This window comes from Mytilus galloprovincialis, chromosome 7 (genome assembly GCF_965363235.1).
Source record: "Mytilus galloprovincialis chromosome 7, xbMytGall1.hap1.1, whole genome shotgun sequence".
Classification (NCBI taxonomy): domain Eukaryota; kingdom Metazoa; phylum Mollusca; class Bivalvia; order Mytilida; family Mytilidae; genus Mytilus; species Mytilus galloprovincialis.
The window spans coordinates 40,219,615-40,227,248 of record NC_134844.1 but is presented as its reverse complement, the minus strand read 5'-3'; the positions used below and the strand labels follow the sequence as shown (position 1 = coordinate 40,227,248).

The following is a 7,634-nucleotide window of genomic DNA, read 5'->3' as shown; positions in this document are numbered from 1 at the left end:
CATTCGAAACAAAATTCCATTATTCAGTCGCTAACAAACCGTTAGCAAAATCGACCACATTAGAAAATGCACACAAATGACCAAGCGTTTCCGTGAATGCATTTACGGAAATACCAGGGTTTATTGAATTGCATTGCTCCTGCGATGGTTAGATATGAACAACATTCACCGATAAAAGAACACACTTGAAATTTACACATACTGTTAGCCAATCAAAATCTGTCTTTTTTCATAATAAGAAGTGCCGGAATTACATCTTTTATCAAGTTATCTATTTTTCATAACTCTACACTATCTTATTATTTAAATTTGTTGTTAAATTTAGTTGTTTCATTTTGCTTTGATTAAAAGAAACTGTGTTATTGTATTTTACTTTAACGTTCTCAAATATTGTCTTCTTTGATAAATCTGCAACGGGATACGTAAAAAGTATTGAAAATACAAATCAAACTGCTATAAACACAAGTCTTACTTTCACGATACAGGTACAGGTGGCTTACGCCACAAGCAAAGAGAAAGGAAATATACAAAAAAAAAAAAAATAGGTTTTTCTCACGATTGTCCTTATTAATTTGTTTCTAGTCCTGAAAGATATTTATTTCAATCTTCTAAAATTAAATTCAAATGTTCCTGATAAATCCGTCAAAATTAGAATTCATTCTTGTCAATTGAGAATATAACAATCCGGTAACGGTAATGTTCAACTTGTAAATATTATGTTTCAGGAAATAAATGGCGTCTTTACATTCATACGCAATGTAATTGGTATCAATATGGACAAATCAGATTTTCAGTTTCCATGCAATCTTTACAGTTTACTTCATACGTAATTAGAAGTCGTTGGAAACAAATGTCATTTTATCAACATTTTGACATTATAAAACGGACGTACGATATTAGGCATCGAATGTACCCTTTCAATTTCAAAACAAGGTAGATGAAAAGAAACCGGATCTCCTTTTTTGAATCCAATCAATACTAATGTAAGGACTAAATCATTACGCGGAGCCATTTCCGGTATTTAATAATCATTTATAACAGCATAATTAGATAATGCTACATCCACTTAGGACCTAGTTGACGGTTTGAACTAAAGTAATTATTTTTCTCAGTTGCTTGAATTGGGTTACATTTAATTTGGATTATCAGTACCATGACAATAATGATTTGATATTAACCAATTATTTAATCAGAATCAGAATGAAAGTGGAAATCAAACGTAATAAAACAAATATAAATGAAGGAAACGTTTTATATCGTGTGCATTATATGACCAAACTTGGAATGAAAAATATGTATATTGCAGCATTATATATTATTTTTGTAAATATTTTCCAGTTATTTGTGAATATCAACTGTTCGGAAAATACTCCGGATGCTAGAGATATGTTTCCAGCGAGCGGAAAGTACGAGGATAATTTTCGTTACTTACGCGTGAGAGAGTTTTCTAATTTAGCAAATAGAACATTCCCTGACGTTATACCAGTCTTTAGGTCAGAATCTTTATCAGATTGTTCAATCTCTTGCTTGAGGTACTTTTGTGTTGCATTTTTCTTCAACGCAGACAAACTGGAATGTACCTTGAATTATTTTCGTTTTTATCTTCCAACACACACTGTTGAAGATATTGGTTCAAAATACTACTTGACTTTTCGAGGTAAGATTTATTCTAGTTATTTTATATCAGTATTACTTGCTTGATTGATTTAAAACAAAACATAGATAAAATGTTCTTACATTTGTAACTTGCCACATTTTTATTATATAGGAAGATGTTGTGTGAGTGCCAATGAGATAACTCTCCATCCAAATAACAATTTATATAAGTAAACCATTATAGGTCAATGTACGGAGCCTTGGCTCACACAGAACATATGCACGCATTCTCGTAATGTATTGTTAGATCAGTTTAATTGCCGATGTTCTGTGATATTTTATTTTCTATTTTTGAATGAGTAGATCACTACGGATTATGGAGATAATATATGATATATTTCAATAAAGGTTCAATGTTAATACATTGTATACACCTGGAAAAAAGTATTGCAACACTTCCATTGAAAACAATGTAAAATGACATGATTGTAGAATGAGTATAATTGTATTTTACCAAATACTTTTAATCCGTTTATGGTTTAAAAAGAAAATACAACGCAGAATGTACTTTTGTTAAAGAAATTCTGAAGCAAAAGACATTCAGTTGCTCTTTTATAAATCTTCCCATTTAGTGTAAGCCCTAGATATAAAAGCATTGAAGTGGTCACTTATAAAGAAATCCCTGAGGTGGTCATACAATGTGATACCCATTGACATAGTCCAATCTACTGAAACCCTGTAAGTTAAAGTAATTGTCATCGATTCAAAATATGATCAAATACTACTGACTGGTCTATGGTCATTTAGCAGAATAACTATTGGTATTGAAGTTAATATGTATATCGAAGTCAGAGTAGAACTATTGTATGAAATAACATTTATCTGATACATGTATGGTATCAGACGGGAAAATTTGCGAGAATAGCATCATGTGTGGTCATGCCCTTACACCTTTTATTTGCAGTTTTCAATAGTGGATAACTTTAGACAAATATCAAATAGATACTACTATAATATGACACCGTGAAACCTGTTCGAATCTGAATAGGTTTAACAAGGTTGCTAAATGTATAAATATTGATGTCTAACGGACATGAACGGATTGAAAAAAAGTTATCCGTTAGGCGTCCGTTCGAGCTATCCGGTAAGGTGTGACCGAGGCTTTAACTTTAACTATCATAATATAAGAGTTTTTGTTGGATCTGCGTTCCTTTATGCAGGTTCCTGTTTAGACAGGTTTCACTGCACTTTGTAATTTAACCCTGATGTTCCATGTATTATATTTTTCAGAGGACTGTCCAGCCGACCAAGGCTACACGTATTACCCAACAGAAAACTTTTGTGTAAAGTTAAATACAACTAAGATACCATATCTCGAAGTACAGTATAACTGTGTTTTAGAGAGAGCAACGACAGTAAAAGTTGACACCCTAAAAAAGCTCAACATTCTACAAAGTTATCTAGGTATTATTTTTAAATGTATACTTCATATAGGTGTGCTTCTTTTTGTAACTTCATTGGGGGTGTAAAAGTGAAGACCGAAGTACATTTTGTATGAAGCGCGGAAGCGCTTCATTATAAAAATGTGCGCACGGTCAACGCATTTACAACCCTAGGAAGTTACAAAAAGAAGCATTCAATACTTATAATTACAATTTTAGCTATGATGATGAAAACACGAATTTTATCAATTTTACATTTAATTCACATGTGCACTTTATTGTGGGACCTCGTGTTATCATGAATGATAAATTTTATTGAGTAATGCAATTGCCTGAGGAGTAACACGTGCTGTGCCAATCAGAATAACGTATTAGAATGAAACATACATCTTATGTAATTATAAACGTTTAAAGAATGCATTTGTAGCGTATTAATAGTTCTTATTTTAATGTATGGAACGATAAACAAATTAAGTCAAGCCAAAATGTTTATGAATATTTTGAATTTTTTTTGTCTGAAAAAAAAGACAAACAAAAAGAAAATCGTTGCTTTAGTTCACTTCAAAAAGTAAAACATTTTGGAACTTGTAATTCCTTATAGCGTAATTTACTCTGCTTGTGGACTATAAGTCCCCGAGGGTATCACCACCCCAGTAGCCAGTACTTCGGTACTGGCATGAAAATACGGATTTTTTGTGTTATTAAAATTTACTGTTACAAAATGATAGAAATTATTATAAATTAAGGAATGTATCTCCCTCATGCAAAGCTCTGATTCCTTTCACGGATTTGGCTATACTTTTTGGACCTTTTGGATTATAGCTCTTCATCGTTTATATAAGCTTTGGATTTGAAATATTTTGGCCACGAGCATCACTGAAGAGACATGTATTGTCGAAATGCGCATCTGGTGCAAGAAAATTGGTACCGTTAATTTTATTACTATATTTTGTTTATTTTTTTTGCGTTATTTGTCGAGTTTCATTTATATGATAGTAGGGTTGGCGATAAAGGTTTTTTTTCTGCGTGTTTGTTTCATATACCAACATTTGTCAATAAAAATTGTAATTTCCATACATATGAAATTATAAAAAAAATATTTAACAGAAAAAAAGTGTTGTTCAATTCCTTCAGGGTCCTACGATCCAATCAATCAAAATGAAAACAGACTGTCAAACGCTTAAATCGAGCACACTGAAGGTTTGGCATGAACATCTAAATATACAAAGCGTACAATATATAATATATGATAGGGCGATATCTTTTTCCGCCAAAAATGAACTCCTTTGCGCCACAACGTATTTGCGCCAATGCTACTTCTGCGCCACTTCATTTTAATTATTATAGGTGTCATTTGCGCTAAATGAAAAAATCATCTCATTGCCGTCAATTTTATTAATTTATGTATCTTTTATCATTTTTACACCAAACAAAATCATCATTTCGTAATGACTAACTGGTTTATCTCCTTTTTTGTAGCTTTAAAAGGATATAACGATGACAACGATTTCGCATACATCACAAGCAACCCTATGTCGGGTAATAAATATGTCTTTATAGATGGCGCGGAAATGCTTTATTTTGATTGGATGTCTGGAGAACCAACCAATGGTGGTGGTGGACGAATAGTCATGGGGGGAAGCAATCAGAAGTTTTACAATGTAGATAAAGAAGATCCCCACGGGTTTATTTGCGAGAAACATATTTTGAAGCCATAATCTACGGTGATCATTCCCGGTTACCTATATCTTTAACCAACTCGGCAACATCAAGAACGTTGAATAATGTATATCTACGACAAACTATACAGTTTATGTAAATTATAAATTGTAATAGATAACTTGACAACAACCAGGAGGTCACCTTAAGAACATCGAATTATTGTTTCATTCACAAATTTTAAACAGACAATTAATGAATAAAGAACTATTATATGATAACCATGTACATGTTAATATGACTTTCCTTAAATAAAAAAAATGTGCACTGCATTCGTGTAAAGCTATTAACTTTGATGTGATGGATCAAGGGAAAAGTACAGACCTCCTTTTTTAATGTAGTTTATAGTTAAATTTTTATACATAACAAAAAAACCACAAGCAATATACAGAATTCTGCTTACTTTTTTTAGTTATGTAAGGTAAAACATATCAAGTTGAGCATTGAAAGACAGAAAAGACGTTTTGATAAAGTTTACACATGTATGCTCGATACAAAATCTAAAAAAAAATCAATTTCTCGTACGTTTAATTAAATAAAAGAAACCTATCCTTTGCTTAAATAATCTCAGGTTAGTTATTTACATAGAATCTGAGTTCTAAGTTAAACTATATTTAAGAAATAATTGATGCAAGCTATACTTTATTGTAGTTTTAACATGGATAGGCATTATATTCCTGATTATTTTTGCCTGAGCGATAGTGAGCATGAACAGCCAGCATAAACGGTTGTCGTATCTAGGTCAAATATGTCAATTTCGAATTGCAACAGTTTACAGTCATGATAAATGAATTAGTAACAACATGTGCATCATTATTCTGCAGGAGTCAATATACGCATGTGCAAACAACTTTTATTGGATTTAGAGCATGGGTTTATTCACAATGCGAAATAAGCACGTCATATAAGAATTAAACATAGAAGATCAAATAACATGAACAAATGAATTAATAGACAACTTTCGAGTTCGATGCATTTTCGTCAAAAACTCTGGTTTTAGTGAACGTCATTTGTGCGTTTAGGGGCGTCGTCACTTCCATTCCAATGTTGAGCGAGTGGTTGGAAAACTATAATTCTATATTGTACGAATTATTCGGCAAATTGAATTCTCAAAATTGACGATCAGCATTGCTGTCATTAGGAAATTGTCATTATGTACCTACAGAACAACCATTATTTCTAGTTTATCCTGTACAATGACGATCACTAAGACGCTTGTGGAGGGATACAGGCGACCTCTTCTATCTGGTAAATGACGTCATAAAGGCGCGTATAATTGACGATTTTTTTCCGGTGACAGATGAACTCGAAAGTGGTCTATTACATCAAATGACACCCAATCTGAAAAAAATACTATCAAAGCAATTTATTAAAAAAAATTAAAATGAAAAAAATGAAAAAGACAATTTCTTCAAACGATTGAAACAGATTCAGACAAACTAAAATAACCCAAATTAAGAAGGAAAAAGGTAGTTATCAGTACAAAAATAGTCAGCAACACACAAAAATAGTAGATTATATGTAAGGTACGTAAAAAGTACATCACCAATTAAATAGAAAGACGTCTACCCTTCTAACTGAAACATGGATATGTATAACAGACATTTTTGTGTTCCTAAATGCTCTCAAAACTATCGGGAAAGTTTCTTTGAACTCCCTTTATTTGGAATAAGATTATGTATTCCCATGTAATTGTTTTTGGTTTTTGTTTACCTTATATACCGTACTCGGTGTGTTCAACTGTTTGTCAATGATATTTTTATTCATGTAAAATCCCCAAGAGTTTATTAGAGTAAATGGCTTAAGTAGAGCGCATTATGTTGACTTTAGTTGAAAGTTGTGGTGTAATCAATTGTAACATATTTCTATCATTTATCAAATAACAAATAAAATTTCTGAATTTCAAGATTGATACAAAATATGACCAATTTAAAATTCTGTAACGTATCGTAATCAGGTTGATTATAAGTTTTAGACCTTACAGATTTACACAAAAAGTAATTTATGTATTCCAGTTGGCTGTACGTATATGGGGCCGATCCAACCCTTTTAGAAAAGGGAGAGGGTCGTCCTAACCAAGGAGAAAAGGGGTTTCAAACTATATGTCCCCATTCACATGACTTGATCGTCCAAAATAATGGGGGTTTCAACCCCTGGAACCCTCCCCTGTATCCTCCACTAACGGCACTGGGTAAACTATTGCCTTGTTTATAATGTTAACAAACCCAGTGTTTAGTTCCATTGATTTCGTAAATATTGATCAGTTTAAGTATTATCTGTTATAAAAAGAACCAAATTGAATGTTTTCCCATTTTTGAGGAATATATTTGTTGGTGGTTTTACTATATTGAATTGATATTCGTTTTGATACCATATATTTTTCCCTATGCCCCAAACTCTCACATTTTCAATGAGAAAATCGCTATGATTAACTTTTAGAGACGCCAATTTCCCTTGATATAGCAATATGAACAGATATTTTTGTCTACAGTGGGAAAAGCTAATCTTTTAATATTATTAATAATTGCTGGTTTTAATCTAAATTAATCATAAATGCCAAACAGAAATAACAAAGTTTACTAGACATTTATTCAAAATTGTAAATTCAAAACTTCTGTTGGAATTTAGAGGATTTTTAAATTATAAACGTCCGGATGTCACATTGTTCCATATCTACAGGTTATTGTAGAAAATAAATAATCCATTAATTAGCGTATTTCTAGTTTCAAACACATTCTATATTCACACACTTTAGAATATTTGGTCGTATGTTTCAGGCAACAGCTTTATTTCCGAAAGCAATGTTATAAATCATAATTGCTTCACTAAATGGGGTAACTTTACTAAAAGTAATTCAACGTTTATCTGATAAACACG

General features: G+C 31.8%; 1 long non-coding RNA gene across 1 annotated transcript; it reads left to right on the top strand.

The window, feature by feature from the left end:
- The first annotated feature begins 1,088 nt into the window (after positions 1-1,088).
- LOC143081692 (uncharacterized) lies at positions 1,089-5,027 on the top strand. Its single transcript, XR_012980038.1, has 3 exons — positions 1,089-1,657; positions 2,887-3,060; positions 4,518-5,027. It is a non-coding gene; the product is annotated as an uncharacterized LOC143081692 (long non-coding RNA).
- The last annotated feature ends 2,607 nt before the right edge of the window (positions 5,028-7,634 follow it).